The sequence below is a fragment of the Ambystoma mexicanum genome, chromosome 3q (assembly GCF_040938575.1).
Source record: "Ambystoma mexicanum isolate Mex_15411 chromosome 3q, UKY_AmexF1_1, whole genome shotgun sequence".
NCBI classification, from domain to species: Eukaryota; Metazoa; Chordata; class Amphibia; order Caudata; family Ambystomatidae; genus Ambystoma; species Ambystoma mexicanum.
Window position 1 is genome coordinate 611,162,745 of NC_090926.1, and position 16,823 is coordinate 611,179,567.

At 44.3% G+C, this 16,823-nt stretch overlaps 1 protein-coding gene across 5 annotated transcripts in view; it reads left to right on the forward strand.

Moving 5' to 3' along the window:
- LOC138582830 (manganese-dependent ADP-ribose/CDP-alcohol diphosphatase-like) overlaps positions 1-16,823 on the forward strand; it is a 181,042-nt gene that overhangs the window by 126,362 nt on the left and 37,857 nt on the right. The gene's annotated exons all lie outside the window — the stretch shown is intronic.

Below are 16,823 nucleotides of genomic sequence, written 5' to 3' on the forward strand. Positions count from 1 at the left end.
ATAGCAAACTGAGAGTTTACCAGGTATGCCAAGGTTACTGGTAGTGTCAAGTTGGGCGCTTACTAAGAATGTCATGCTTACTTGGAATGTCAAACTGGGAGCTTACTGGAAATGTCAAGCTAAGCAGTGTCATGTCATGCCATAACCTACCAAGACATTACCTATCGTGACAGAACATATAATATACGGTGACAAAATGAAAGCATTTACACAAGTGTTGGGGCTGGCCAAATTGCCACATTTAAACTAATGTCTGTTCACTTTGAAGTATCATGGCATATGAAGACATGCCATATCATGATGTATTCTGACATTTCATATCCTGTCCAGACATAATCATCGAGCCTTATTTCGGAAAAAGTAATTTTCCATAAAAACACACTAACAAACATTTCCGTTAACAAAGACAACACACAAGGGAACTCTGCAAATATTTCAAATGTACATTACGTTCAAAAGTGACATAAAACATAAATCCAACCTTCCAATTAACTTTTTTTTACATCACTTCTACTTGTACAATGTGCTAAGTTATTTCATTCACATGATGCACAAAATCAATATAGTTAGATAATCGATCAGTATCAATTTAAAAATCTTACTCTCAACTAAGAGAAACAATACTTTCATATTCATTAAGTGGCCATTTTCCCCAAATCAATCAAATTTAGCTTGTCCATATTTTCCCTTAAACCGGGTAGTTTTTGTACCGAGTACTACCCAAAAGTCACATTATGATATTTGTGCAGTTTAAAGGGTTACTCAACAAAGCCAAAATCGTGAAGGGAACAGAGGAGTGTACAGCATATAGCGGCAATAGTGGCTAAAGGAGATATAGCTGCAAAATGGGGGAGTCAAGAAATAACCACAATGAGGATGTGGGAGATGGGAATGGGTGAATGTAGCAGATTGGAGGAGATTACATACAGGAAAAGGTGGGCCATACGAAAGTACCAAAAGACATGGGGCAAATGGGAAGAAGAGGAGTGAGACAAAGGGAAGGAGAAAACAGAGGTCATAGGAAGGGGAAAGATGGGGAAAAGAAGGATGGGGGAAGAAGGGGAAAATGGGGAGGAGAGTCTGATAGTACCAAGGGGAGTAAAAGTGTATCAAAGTAAGATCACATTGGAATTGTTCATGGATATGTTGTTGCTTCTGGTTTTGTATAGGAAAACTTCAATCAAGTACGGGTATAATTAAAATAGAAGTGCCAAAGTCATCAATACTGTTCTGTATTGTATACATTTGCACTTTTCTAATATCAGAACTAACAGTTTTTTAAGCGGTTCACGATTATTAGAACAAAGCAATGTCAAATGCAATAAAGTTTCTGGGGAATAATCATCACATAAATGAGCAAAATTACTATTTTAATTCCTCCCCAACTCTAGCCACTGTAAATAATGGAAGTATGTAAATAAGAACCTTGTAAGCATGAAACTGCTCCAACCTCTCCTGGCTCCAAACAACATCCACCAGTACGCAGATGAACCCGCAGCTCCACCTCAAAATCTCCATCTATGACCTCCACAGGCTCAATGCCTGCCTCACTTTGATACAGTTCCGGATGTCTAGTGCTTATCTGAAGCTCAACCCCTTCAAGACTGAATTCGTACTACGGACCAGCAACATCGAGCACCCTGGCATCCAAACCTATTTCTCAGCTATGAAACTCGAGGGCTTTACACAACATCTGACCATCTGTGCCAAGGCCCTTGGGTTCTACATCCATGTACATCTTTTCTTCAAGAAGCAAATAGAAAGGAAGACACAAAAAGCTTGGTGCCAATTTACCCTCCTGTGGAAAATCAAGCCCTTCCTCCCAGCAGACAACTTCAGATCTGCTGTCTAAGCCTTTGTCTTCTCCCACCTGGATAGTTGTAATGCTCTCCTGGAAGGCCTTGCATTAAGCATTAATATCCTTCTGGGCCTTCTTGGATTTAATATAAATGGTGGTGGGTCCAGAAACCAATTCATACATCCTACAGCCTTAAAGTGTTTTCACACATCTAAGCCAATGGATACCATGACCTGGAAGGCCTTCCAGCGACTTCCCTTTCAAACCTGAGATTCGTTTTAGATATGATATAGCAGGACATCATCAATGGACTTCCCACATTCAGCCACATAACGTTGATCCTCACCAAACTGCATTGGCTACCGCTGCAACCATGTATAATCTTCCAATTCTTCTGTATCATTTACATTTGCTGAATTGAACTCCGCCAGTGCAGGGAGGAGGTACAAGAAGACGGACCTTTCTTGTCTATGCCCCCAGGCACTAGAACCTCCTCCCTGTCAGCACAAGACTCGCCCCCTCACTTCTAAATTTCATGAAGGAGCTCAAGGCCCTCCTTTCCAAGGAATGGCTCTTCCTTAACACCTATCTCCACCTGCGTCTAGGCGATCTGCTCCTACCTGTTCCTCCACTGGTTGCTTGTAGATACCTTGCTGCCTAGTAGCAACTTGAACAGGCATTTAGCTTCCCTTGAAATCCCAGTGTAGGTTAAGGATTGGGGTATTGGGTTCGAAACAGCTAGTTTCGGAGATCACTCGTAATGCCACCTGTTGTAATGCTTTCATTGAGGCCAAACAAACCTTAGGCAGGTTCCCGAGGAGAGTGTTTCCATAATAGTATTGGAAGAATGTGAACTTTAATCACTGAGCTGAGGAGTCACACTTTCAGAAGACTTTCTTTATGCGTCTGAGTTGTAGTTGGAATTGTGTGCCTTTCATGTTTTTCACAAGTAGATTGCAGTGCTGCTTGAAATCCAGAGAAAAGCCTAGGGATTTTGCATTAGTAACTAGTGGTGGGCAGTCTCCTCTTACTGACAGCTATTACAGCCAGCTCTGGTTGGCGACATGGGACAGCGAAGGTTGCGAGTTACCATTGGGCTGCATGGAAAGTACGTATACGAAAGAAAATTGGGCATTTTCCTAAAATCGGTGGCCACGGTAAATGCAAAGTAGAGAACACATTGGGTCTTCCACAATGCAGGAATGTATCTTCGATTAACTTTTGCCCATGATTTCAACTGTTTAAAGCCAACTTTGTTATTAATCACTTGTTGCACCTATTTATGTAGAGGTTTTTTTGTCCTTCATTCTTTCTAATTGAAAGCCATATAATCTGATTTGATCCTAAATTGACATGAGGCAAAGTGGCAACGTTGGAGAGAGCAGAGAGAGAAAACAAAATGGCGATTCTGGTCATCTGAAATTGGCCTCACTCTAGTTGAACTAGTTGAACTAATAGGTACGTAATAACTAATGAATATATATTCTTAACACTGTAAATGAGGCGGTTGGTCTTCGGCCAACCAATTATCATTCATTTCCGGGCCCTCAAGGGGTGTTTGGTTTTTCTGGACTGACAAACCCTCCTCTAGGCCGTAAGCCAAACGTCTCATCCATACCTTGCATCCTCCTCCGACCAAGTATTTGGATTAGATTCGGAATCTGATTCAAATTCTGACTCATGTACACTTGTTGTCTCCTCATTATTATCAATATCAATTGCCATGAAATCTTTAATGGTTTCAGATTTGTTACTATGGCGAGTGCTTGATTTAGTGATGTATTTTCGTTTCATCATTTGCACACACACTTCGCTGATTTCAGTACATACTATGGGGAGACAATGTATGCAACAACAACATGTCACGAATATTCCTAGGATTGCTACTAGGATTGCAAATAGCTTCCAACCCCAGGATCGCAACACTTCCCAGAAGCCTATGTTCAATTCCCAGCCACCTTCAGGGGGGGTGGAGATCAGAGCTTAACACATGCAATTTTCTTATCGCTCCAAAAATCGTGGGGGGAGTCACTTACAAATACGCAACACGCTGATCCCACGATTTTGCAAACACCGCCGCGATCAACTAAGATTATATCAAGGGCCATTCTATTTTGCAGTGACATTAATCTAATTCCCTTTTCTTCGAGAGTCAAATTATATAATATATCAGTGGTTCCATTTATTGTTTCTTCCAATATCCTAGACAGTCGTCTTATGTTATAAGAGTTTATCGCCTGCCCCCAAAATGGTATGAATGATTTTGCTATGTCCCCTACAATCAACCCGTCTTCAATATTACGGCGAGGTCGTGACCTGGTCAATTTGGTTATGTCTGATGTTTTTAAAAGAAACATCCCAGGAAACAGAAATCCCAAATAACACGTGCCTCCCCAGTTCCTAGGTAACCAAGGATATGCTTTTTCTCCACATATGAAATACACAGGATCTCCCACATATATTGGTTCCACTTCTTTATCAAGGAATGCTATATTCCTGCATCTGGTAATTGTTCCTACCTGGAAAGAACCCTTTTTCTTTAAAGAGAATGGGACAGAATGAGGGTTATAATTCACTGTATATGAAGGGGGTTCTGCATCCTTATTCCCCTGTGGGTTCATGTGGAACGTGATCACAGAAGTTTTATAAGGTACAGACAATCTATCCTGTGGCATTATTGCTGGTGTAATTAATCGTCTTTTGTGGAACATGGAGCAACCCACCGGTTTCATAATCACTTCCTCGAATTCATTGATATTTGTTTTATCCAGTTGACCAGTTTCACTTTCGTTCCATTTCCCATAATATAGGGCACTCAGAGAAGCATAACATGCAGAAGTTAAGGGCAGGGGCTGTAGATACCATCCTATTCCCTGACCAGCATGCTGCGGCAGTTGGGCACAAACCCAACAATTATTTTTTCTTAGGATTGAGTGTGTCATATTCATTATTAACAGCAATGTGTTGTTCCCATATCCTTCCCTATGTTTCTATTCCATTGGGGACAAGGTATAGGAAATCACATGGACTGGGCTTTCTGTTGTGGAAATGTTCATAATAGGCAAAAGTACTTCAAGAGGGTGCGTTTCTTCTAGGTACCATAATACCGATATGGTCAATATTGGGCTAATATACTCATTATACACATTATTATGGTTAGACCCAACATACAAGTCTTTTTACCATGTCCTTTTTTTAACCATACTATGTACTATGTTTAATTTTCTATCAGCATTGGTGCAAGAGGGGGCATTTGCTGGTTCCGACATTTCTTCTCTTCCTTCTTCTGCTGTGCTCATCGTGACTATCTCTTGTTCATGTGCTTCCCAGGATGTTGACAGTGTTCAATCAATATCTACAATCTTTTATGCCAGTTTGCTACCTGCCTGCATTGCTTTTTCATTTGGCAAGGCCTTCATACATTTTCACATTGCTCTATAGTTTCAGAGCAGCTGCCTTTGTACTACGTGCGCCCCGCTTGTTCCTGACACATGGATTTAGCACAGAGGAGTTGCGGTTCGTGAGCTGTCTAACTTGCACAACTCTTACGCCACCCTCCTCTAGGCCTCCGGTTCCCACTTCATACGAAAATAGGAAACAGAGGCAAGAAATTCACCAAGACATGAAAATGTGATCACTCCTTCTTTCTGCTCCGCAGGTTGTACCGATTTGCTCCTGGTACTGTGTGATCAACAAATAGTGCGGGTGCACTTCCAGTCTCGAGCTTGGAGTCAGCCTGGGGCACAATGGCAGATGATGATGGGTGCCCAGGCGACAATGCAGGCTGTGGCGCAACAGAAGATGGTGTGCGCCACAGAGGTATGCTATTGATGTCGGCCAGCAGAGATGCAGAATCTGCTGGACAACATTGAGGCACTCTTTGCTCTTCCGTTTTTATGGCAATCTCATCAGGCTTTGTTTCAGGATCAGGCAGTTTCTGTGGCAAGGGACTGGCAATGGCATTTTTCGTTTCTGGAACTGTTGCAATCTCTTTCTGGTCTTTGTCCCGATCAGTTTACGTGTCGAATGGCGATGGTACTTTCTTGGCGTGCGTGGCATGAATCCACGCCTTGCGTCCATCCATGCATTTCGCTGTCTGCGTGGTCAAGAGTATTTAATACGGTCCACGCCACCTGGGTGCCAGTGATGTTTTCCGTTCGTACTTTCTGACTAATACCCAGGTTCCTGGCTCCAATGCATGTCCTGGGCCAGTATACCTCACTGGTAATGCCTCCTGCACCTGCTGATGAATCAAACAGTTTTTTTTTAACTAACAAATTACAATAAATGCTGAGTACAGGGTATTCTACCTCTATCATTCTTTTCAGCTGAGGTGCGCACCACACATTCGCCGGTCTCCCCATTATGATTTCATAGGGGGAAGAGCCCAGTTCTGGCCTTCACTGACGTTCGCATACACAGTAACGCTATTGGTAATGCATCTACCCAACTTAGTTTGCTTCCTGCACATATCTTACTGATTTTGGACTTCAAGATTCCGTTATGCCGTTCAAAAAGACCGGCCGAACTCGGATGTCTCGAACAATGGAATCTTTTATCGATCTGCAATCCTGCACAAATCTGCAGTATCACTGCACCTACAAAGTGCGGACCATTGTCCAACCATATGACACGGGACAGACCAAAGCGAGAGAAATACTCTTCTGGCATTACTTTCGCCGTGCTCATAGCTGTGCAATCTTTCAAGGGATATGCTTCCACCCATTTGCTGAATGCACATATGATCACCAAAACATACTTCAGATTTTGGCATCTCTCCATTTCTATGAAGTGAAAGTGAATCACTTCGAATGGCATAGGGGGAGGTCCAAAACATCCTGTTGGAGTCACCGTTCCCTTTCCCACATTGTGCTTTAGGCATGTAATGCAGTTTTGTACCAGCCTTTCGGCATTCTTTTTTATAAGTGGATTTTCCCAGACTGTGGCTAAATGTTGGACTATTTTCTTCGCACAGATCCGTGTGGGACTATGAGCCATTGTAACCATTGCGTTTACATACGCATTTAGCAACATCCAATTCCCGCTTTTCTTGTCCACCCAACAACCCTCCAAATCCAGTTCTGCAGAGCCCTTGGCCCATCCCTGTATTTCGTCGGCGGTAGCTTCCGCCTGCATTTCTTTAACAGTCACAATTCCATTTTCTATCATGCAGGGCACTTCCTCCGATTGTACTGTCAACATTTTTGTACTCAAATCAGTGGCAGTCTGTTTCGCAATCTTGTCTGCAAATGCGTTTCCTTCTCCCACTTTACATGTCACCTTTTTATACGCCTCGCATTTCACTATTGCCAGACGCTTTGGACACGTAAGTGCAGACAGTAATCGCACAATCAGAGAACCATGTTGAATTCTAGCCCCATGGAATGTTAAGAAACCTCTCTCGGCCCATAATCGGCCAAAATTATGAACTACGCCAAAGGCGTAGTGGTTATCAGTATAGATATTCACGCTCAAGTTCTCCGAAATTTCACAAGCTCTTGTTAAAGCAATTATCTCTGCTGCTTGGGCAGAGTTATAAGGAATTCTTTTACTCTTCACAACGCTTTTTAATGTCGCAACAGCATATGCGGCAGTTGATGTGCCGTCAGGTAGTTTAAAACAGGAGCAGTCACAAAACAGTTCCCCTTCTGGTTCTTTTAGTGGTGTGTCACTCAAATCAATTCTCCCTTTTGTTTCTTCCTCAGTAACCATTAGGCAATCATTGGGAGGCAATTCAGTCCCACCACTGTTTTCCCCGGGCACTGGCATTAATTCTGCTAGATTAAAAGCGCTACACCTCATAATTTGGATGTGGCACGCGAACATTACAATTTCATATCTAGTCAATCTAGCAGAGGTGAGGTGTTGCGTCTGCGTTCTATTGAGTAGAACGTCTATGGCATGTGGCACCATCAAAATTAAGGTGTGCCCCAAAACCTGACGCAGTAGCCGCTGCAACAGCTCGCAAACATCGTGGTAGTACGCGCGCTACAGGGTCCAGGGCAGAAGAAAAATAGCCGCACTGCCTATTTCTTCCACCTTGTTCCTGTGTTAAGACAGACAATGCGCATCCTTCGTTCTCATGCACAAATAGCCTAAAAACCTTTTCATAATTCGGTGTGCCCAAAACTGGAGCAGAACTCAAAATGGTTTTTAGAAAATCAAATGCTCTCTGACATTCTTCATTCCACTGCAAAGGCATCACAGCATCCTTTTTTGTTAATTCCACCATTGGTTTCACAATTAAAGCGAAGTTTATAATCCATTGACGGCAATAAGAAGCCATCCCTATTATCGCTCTCACACCTTTCTGTGTTGTTGGAATAGGAATACCAGAAATACTCTTTATCCTCTCTGGCATTAATCTTCTCCCTTCCTTTGAAAGTAGGTAATCCAAATAAGCTACTTCTTTCTGACAGTACTGGAAATTCTTTAAGCTCGCTTTATGGCCATGGATAGCTAGATGAGGCAATAATAGAACAGTACATTCTTTACATATCTCCTCCGTGTCAGCAGCGATTAGTAAATCGTCAATGTATTGTAGCAACACACAGTCTGCTGGTAATTCTAACATATCTAGCTGTTCTTTCAATGCTCAACTGTATATACTCGGACTTTCAGTATAGCCTTGTGGGATGCATGTAAATGTGAATGATCGTCCGCCTAGAGTGAAAGCAAATAAATACCTGCTTTCTTTGTGTACTGGAATGCTGAAGAAGGCGTTTTTTAAATCGATCACACTAAAGTATTCTGCTGACGCAGGGATCATTGTCAAAATCGTAGTGACATCTGGCACTAACAGGGGGTCTTCCACTTTGTTCAGTGCGCAGAGATCAATTATGAAACGGAACCGCACCTCATTACCCTCTTTCTTGTACACGGGAAGAATGGGACTGTTACATACACTACTTCTTCAATCACTCCCAATTTCACCAAATCAGAAACAATGCTTTTCAATCCTTTCTCTCCTTCTGCTGAAATTTTATACTGTGGAATACATGGTAGCATTATTCCTTCTTTTAATGTAATTTTCACTGGCTCTATTTTCAAACATCCCACATCATTGTCATTCACAGCCCAAATGCAAGCTGGTACCTTACTCAATTTCTCTGATAAAGGTTCTGTCACAAATTCAGAAGTCGGCATAGTCTGGGGAGAAATAGTCAAAAATACCCCATCTGGTGTACAGTGAATAACTGCGCTTAGTTTTTTCAATAGATTCAATCCTAAAAGATTTTCCCCACAATGCTCTGTTAAAGGAAAATGGACAATGTTCAGTGAAAGGCCCTATTGTCACTGCTACTGATTTGGACTCGGGGTTTATTACTGGGGTACCTGCGAACCCTACTGAAATAGTCTGTCGCCCTGATAGAGGTATGTCTGGAACCAAGTGATGATCTATCGGGCACTTTTGTGCCCCTGTGTGTGAGGAATCTCTGCTCTTCATTCCCGATTTTCATCTCTACGTAGGGTCCTTTCTGATTCACGGGAATTGACACTGGTTCCGACCCTTGTCCTGGGCTGTCCTATTGGGGTAACACATCATTCGATATGTAGTCTCCACTGTTATTATAATATGCACCTGTCTGGTTATCAAAAATGTTCCCCCGCTCTCCCTCTACTTCCCGTTTGTACACCCTGCTGATTTTGACTTTGAGTAGTTTGATTCGGAGCCTGGCCTTGATTCTGTGCACCATTCCTATAATTATTTTGGTGCTGCTGCATATGATTTCTGTTGTGACCATTTGTTCCCATGTGCCCTCTGTGAGGCCTTCTCTGACTATATCTGCCTCTATTTTGCAAATGCGGACATTGTGCCCGCCAGTGTCCTTCCTCTCTGCAGTATGCACATTGGTTTAATCCCAAAGGCCCTTCATGCATATTCAAATTTCCCCTACTCTGTGCATTTCCCTTTCCCCTGTTGTGTCCTGCTACCTGCTGGAGTAACACTCGCGTTTTTAAAGTTTGTTCTATCCTTTGCTTCTCTTTCCTTCTCGTTATTTACCCGGTTCTCATAATATTTGGCCATGTGTAATACTTCTCCTAGCGTTTTTGCTTGCCATGCACTTTCTCAAGTCATTATCAAATTTTGAATCGGAAGTATTAATCCCATCACATATTTATCCACAAATAACCTTTTCCTTGCTTCCGTACTCACATCCTGTCCACTGAAATCTGTAAATACTTCTTTGAATCTGTTGAAATAATCTGTGGACAATTCATCTTTACCTTGAACACATGCCGTCATCTTGTCCCATTGGATTCTTTTCTCTGGGACCAATTATTTTAACTTCTGCAATATTCGTGCCGGTAATGCTAACATATTCGGCCCTGGCTGTGCACCCACTGCTTTATTCCTATCTTCCAGTATTAAATTTGTCCACGTGGCACCAAAGGCCATCTCGTCATCTACCTTTCTTATTCGTTTCCATATGTCCGCTGGCAAAATTACAGGGAATATTAGATCTGTCACCCATAGTGAACACCGAGGACTGTAATAAAGACTCCACTTCTTTATAAAAACCCAATGGATTTTTCTGTATGTCAGGGATTGTTTGTTTTATATTATTCACTTCCTGTCTAGAGAAGGGAACATGCACATATTGGGCTGTGTAATGTACTGGGATCACCACAGGCGGCGCATTGCCTACTGCGGGAGTCTCTACCTCCGGTACAAAAGTAGGGGGCACTTCTTTCATGGGGAAAGCCACACTCACTATTCCTCCCCCTTCCCTCATATGCAACAATATTCCCAGCTCTCTTATATACTGCCAACAATTCAGGAGGGCTCACCTTTTCCTCACGTATATCTTTGTTTATCAAATATTCAACCATCGTTTGTAACGCTCTCCTTTTCATTGATAAAGTGTATTCATCAAATATTCCATGTATTTCCATTGTGGGAATACTGGGATCTGAAATCCATTTTAGTGCCTCCCGCATACATACTTTTATCTCTGCACTAATTTGCGCTGCTGGTGACGAAAATCACTGCTGTCTACCCCTCTCAATATTCTTTCTCTTATTTCCCGGTGTGGCGAGTACTTCAGAATACTCTTCATCCAATTCATTCTTTATTTCAAACAATCGCTTCACATGCTCTTCTATTTCTTCATCTCTCCCTCTACAACGGGCTAATGCATTCAAATCGAACAATCGTTGTGGTGGTAACTTCCCAATTAACTTTTTCCATTGTCCCGACAAATATTCCCCCATGTCTTTCATTGTTCCTTCTGAAGTTATATAGGGACGCTAGCGTGGATATCCCATCATTATCGTCTATATACATTTCCGCCTGTTCTTGCAGCTCACGCTTTCTCTCCTTTCTGATCGCGCTGCGAGTTACTCTCGTACATTCATTCTGCTCAATTCCACTCATGGGAGGGGCGGTCGGAACAGTGGCATCCTCTTGATCGGGAGGTGCGGAGGGGGCAGTGAGAGTGGGATCAGTCTGCTGGGGCTGTGGTAATTACGAAACACTCGGGGCTGGCTGGCTAGTGTGCAGTGCAGTGTGTGATGTAACCTGTGGCTGTGCTGGCGTTGGGAAGGGGCTGAGCAACGTGAGGGGGTTGAGCGGCAACTACTGACGTAGTCTTTTTAGTATCGCTCCTCGGGCCCTGTTTTGTTTGTTAAGATTCTGTTTATTAATTCGTCCGATGAGTGTAGCTCTCTTTGTGGATATAGTTTTTCTATGTTTAATTCATCGCGCCGTCTTGTCTTTCTCAAGCTATTACTCCACTCCTCCTCCTCCTTCTCCTCAGCTTTCTCCGCCTTTGATTTATGCATGCGCGCATGTTTCTCTGTACTTCTAAATCGGAGCATTGCTACCCTCCTCCAGTCCCTAAGGATATTAAGTGCCCCAGGGCGTGCTCTCTTACTTATCAACACCTTTTCCAGGTTATCTATACGTTCCATCTCAAAACTCCCATCCCTCGGCCACTGAAGATTTTCCTGTTTTCTGGTTTGCTTATGCCACGTTTCACAAAACATTATCGCTCCCATACCATACTTTATGTACATATCATAAGCCGGCGTTCTTCCCGGTGGTGCATCCTGGCCAGTTTCCAAAGATTGTTTGCCGCAGCGGGAAAATCGCGCTAAGGTGGACAATACGCCAGGCATGTTTTAACCTTACTCTTGGCCAATCAAACTTACTCTGGGTGTTTGATTTTGCAAAATCAACTCTCAACCAATGTCAGGATCACTTACGAATCGGGGCACGACTCACCTGATTAGTCAATTCGTCTTTTCAAGACACAATTCGTCCTTATACTGACGCAACCAATGACGTCGTGTCTGCGTATCTCGGCTCTGCCTCGTTTTGGGACCCTCGCCTCCTTGTTCGCTTGTCAGGGACGTTGATCAGGGATCAGCGGTGTGCAGATCTGCAAAGGAGTCTCATCGCTTTCGCAGGGGCACCCCGAACACCTCTTGATCCCGGCTCGATCGCTCCCGTCCTCGCCGTTCTTCGCGCCTTCCTTATTCTGCAACGTACACGATGGAACAAGTGGGGCAGGGGTCCCTATTCGGGTGCCATCTTGAAAGGGGCCCCTGAGGGACCCTTGGATGTGGAAACAAGGCACAGTTGCCACACTCTAATAGATACGCCAGACACGAGGTTCAGTTCCCAAAATCTAGGGTTTATTGCAATACAAAGAAGTCCCAGTTGACCAAATGGTCCCACGCCCCGTGACGTGTATCTAACAGACCTCGGGGGACACAATAGAGAGTGAAATGTACATCAGTTACATATATACAAACCAAGCACCTTACAATCAGCAATGACGCAGTATGACACATTTGATGCCATTTCCCTTTGAATTAGAGGCGATGATTGACCAGTATGACACCTTAGACCACCATATTTAGTAACGGTTTGCAATCTTCAATTTTACAGACAACATTCTTTATTTGCGAGAACACAGCGTTTCTGTTTTTCATGGGCAAGCTGCGCGTAGGAGACTGGCACATACCAGACATCACTATCTCTTAGTTTCGATTCTCGCTCTAAAGGTCAGCCCGCTCTCCGGGGCCTCACTGGGCTCAGAAAGGGGGGCCATAAAGCAGATCATAATTCAACTCTTTAAATGCTAGTTTCGTACATTGCTATTCTTTCAGGAGACTCGCTGGCATTCGTGTACTGATTAAATGCCTTGCTCCCTGTCTTCAAGGATATGTGAGGGAGGGAATCGGGCATTTCTGCCTGGCTCTCCAGTGTAATGTTTCAACATGTTTCTTAGCCTTGGACCATTGAATCGAAATAATATCTACAGCAAAGCAGTTTTACATGAGGCAAAGTGGCAAAGTTGGAGAGAGCAGAGAGAGAAAACAAAATGGCGATTCTGGTCATCTGAAATTGGCCTTACTCTAGTTGAACTAGTTGAACTAATAGCTGCGTAATAACTAATGAATATATATTCTTAACACTGTAAATGAGGCAGTTGGTCTTCGGCCAACCAATTATCATTCATTTCCGGGCCCTCAAGGGGTGTTTGGTTTTTCTGGACTGACACCTGTACTGACACCTGTACCATTGCCGTTGCTTTCGTTGGCTCACAGGGGCCTGCAAGTGGGTATTGTTAAATGTTGCCTGGCTGGCGGCGCTGTCTATGTTTAAGCGCTCGTCTGAGGAGTGTTCTTATTTTAAAATTCCTTTAATTTCTCACTTTCTCAAAGGACTCACTAATGTGTTTGCCGGCACCTTTCCAGGTGCTTGGTTGGGATTTGAACCTTGTTCTGAAATTCCTTATGGGTGCTCCGTTTCAGCCTTTATATTCTTGTCCTTTGAGGCTGTTAGCCCTTAAAACTGTGTTTTTAGTTGCGGTCATTTCCGCTCGCAAAGTGAGTGAGTTGCAGGCACTTTCAGTTAAGCCTCCCTTTACTGTGTTTCATAAGGACAGGGTTGTCCTTAGAGTTCATTCTTCCTTTCTTCCAAAAGTGGTGTCAGAATTTCATTTGAGCCAGAAGGTTATTCTTCCGGCATTGTATCCTCCTCCACATCCTCGTAAGGAAGAGGAGAGGCTCCATAGGTTGGATCCTAGGAGAGCTTTAAGTTTCTACATTTCTCGGGTCACAGTGGACGATCAGCTCTTTATTGGTTACGCTGGAAGGCGTTTGGGACAAGCTGTGACTAAGTAGACTTTGTCTAGATGGATTATCTTGGCAATTTCTGAATGTTACCGCTTGGTGGGTAAGGACCCTATGGTAGGCTTACGGGGCCATTCTACTAGGGGTATGGCTGCCTCTACTGCCCTGTAGAGGGGCGTTCCTATTCGTAACATCTGTGATGCGGCCACTTGGGCTTCGGTCCATACTTTTGTACGTCACTACTCCCTCGATTCTATCCATGGGCAGGATCTGGCCTTTGGCAAGGTAGTCCTTTACTCTGCAATTTGATTGGGCATTCTAAATTTCTATATTCTAAATTCTTTTCCCTCCTCTATACATTGGTACTGCTTTGGGAGTCTGTCATAGTTATGGAATACGTTGGAGGACCGAATCCCCTCGAAGAACAAGTTACTCTTACCTGGTAACGTTCTTTCGATGGGATGGTCCGACGACGTATTCCATATCGCTCCCTCCCTACCTGCCCTGCTACAGAATTTCTTATGTGATTGCAGCTTACGTTTCCGCAAGGCTCTCTGTGGTCATACTGGCAGTGGTTTAGTGCCACACGTTCTGGGGAAAAAACTACAACTGAGGCTACGTGCGTCCTACTTATAAGATCTGGTGACGTCTGCTCGATGGAGGCCCTCGAGGACAGCGTATCGACATCATTGAGGCAGGTTGCAGACGCCGAAAGATTTTCCGAAGCAGCACAGCTGTAGTGATTACTGTCATAGATATGGAATACGTCGTCGGACCATCCCATCAAAAGAACATTAGCAGGTAAGAGAGTAACTTGTTCTTCTGGTGCCTTCATTGGACCGCAGGGGCACTTATGTACAGTCCAGAGAAGTTTGGGAAGTTAGTACATGTGTGTGTGTGATGCTGCGTAACATGTACATCAGGAGGAATGTACCATTGCCTGCTGGGGAGTATGTGGCACAGGCAGATTCAGAGGAGGGTGACGAGACATGGGCTGGTAGACCGGCACAGGATGGCTGTGCAGAAGGAAGGCATGAGCTCATGCAGCATCAAGAATTAATAGACAATTATTTCTGAAAACAATATCCACAGTACACATTGTAAATAGTTCATCACTACATTGCAATCTGACACAACCCAAAAGACTACTGATCTTTACTTTTGATGCAATCTACATTTATTAACTCTGTGAAACCCATGACCTCCCCAATCTCCAAAACCCATGCCCTCTTACCTCCTTCAATCCCCAAATCTCAAGCCCTCCCACCTCCCTCAATCCCCAATGTCATCTTGATGTCAGGCAATTATTTTTACTGCGCTTTTGCTGGCCAGAAGGTGCTTTTGGTATGGAATGACCTCCTATGGCCCAAGTACTCCCTACGTGTGATCTTTCTGTGGGGGAACGGTGGCAGGGCTGACAGATTCCAGGCCACGCATGTGTTACATCGTCAGATGGCGGTGCATGCGTTAAGCTCCCAAACCCTCTGGCCCACCACAGTATTCAACACTGTAGACTCAGCTAGGTGTTGGCGCTGACATGCCATTTCCCTAGCTATTCCCTTTGTGGCCCCTTGCAGGGCATCCCGCATAGCCTGTGCATGCTGCAGTTGGAGCTCTGTGAGCTCTTACATCCTCTTCTGCCGCTGCTCCATTCTTGTGAGCCTCACCCAGATGGCAGATAAGGCATGACTGGGCAGGGCAGCAGGTGGACCAGCATCGTCACTGTCTGAATCATCGTCACCATCATCACTGTCATCAGGCGTGAGTGACTGCAGGTCTACAGCAACAGGGGATTGGGGAGGACTGATCACAGGAGAATCAAGGCCTGGAGGGGGTGGCCTGAATGAGGGCAGGTCAACTCCAGTCCCACCCCTCACCTGTGACAGAGCTGATACTGGAGACTTATAAAGGGTACCTGGTGGTAGTGGCCACCAGTGGTAATCCTGCTTGACTTGACCCAGGCACACTGATGGCATTTGAGGTGAGGGAATTGCCAGATTTGCAGCTGAGGGTGGTGATGGATGATACAGGTGATGGATGCAGCAGCAGATGTGGGGGCAGGCAGCTTGGTGGTAGTGGCCGGACTAAAGGGGTGACAATGCCGGTAGCAGTGGCAGCTGCTTCCGGGTACATATTTAATCCCGTTTTTCTTTGGCTAGGGTTTTGCGTCGACTGCCTGATGTCTGGAGTGCATGGGTGGCAGAAGAGGTGATTGGGGCTGCAGGGTCTACAGCTACGTTGATCGGCACGACATCTGGAGGTACTACATCACTGCCATTGGTACCTTCACCCGTACTACCTTGTTTTCCTGTAATAAGGCTAAAGACCTAGATTCAGTTGTCATGTATATTGTGAGAGGTACATGCACAGGGAATGATCCATCTACGTTTCTGGGTCTCATGCCTGTCCTGTGCACTGGGGCTTGAGTTGCCTGTGCACCTTCAATATTACTTAGCTGGTCTATGACTGATGCAGGGTGCATGTGTGTCATCGTCCTGGTGTGACAGCTAGGGTGTGTCTCTTCGGCTTTTGGCACAGCAGGATACAGTCCTAGGACTACATTTGTGGAGGGTGTCTGTCCAGCCATATGTCTCCTGCCATGATTGTGATAGTACTATGATTCATGGTGTGGAACAATTTTTTTTTTTATTTTTTTTTTTAATGCTGTATAGCACATGCGTTGGCTTATGTGTAGAGGCCTGGTAATAACAATCATCTGACATGGTGCATTTGGCATGACCGGGGGTATTTCTTGGTTGCTGCTCATGACATTGTGCATTTCTGGCTGTCAAGGGTGCATGGGGTGACTAGTCTGTTGATGTCTACAGTTATCACATTTGTATACATTTTTTGCCACATGGTGCAACTTCCAGGTGTACACATGGAATGGGTCCTCTTATGTATTTCTGTGGCATTGTTGACAGTGCACCAGCAAGGG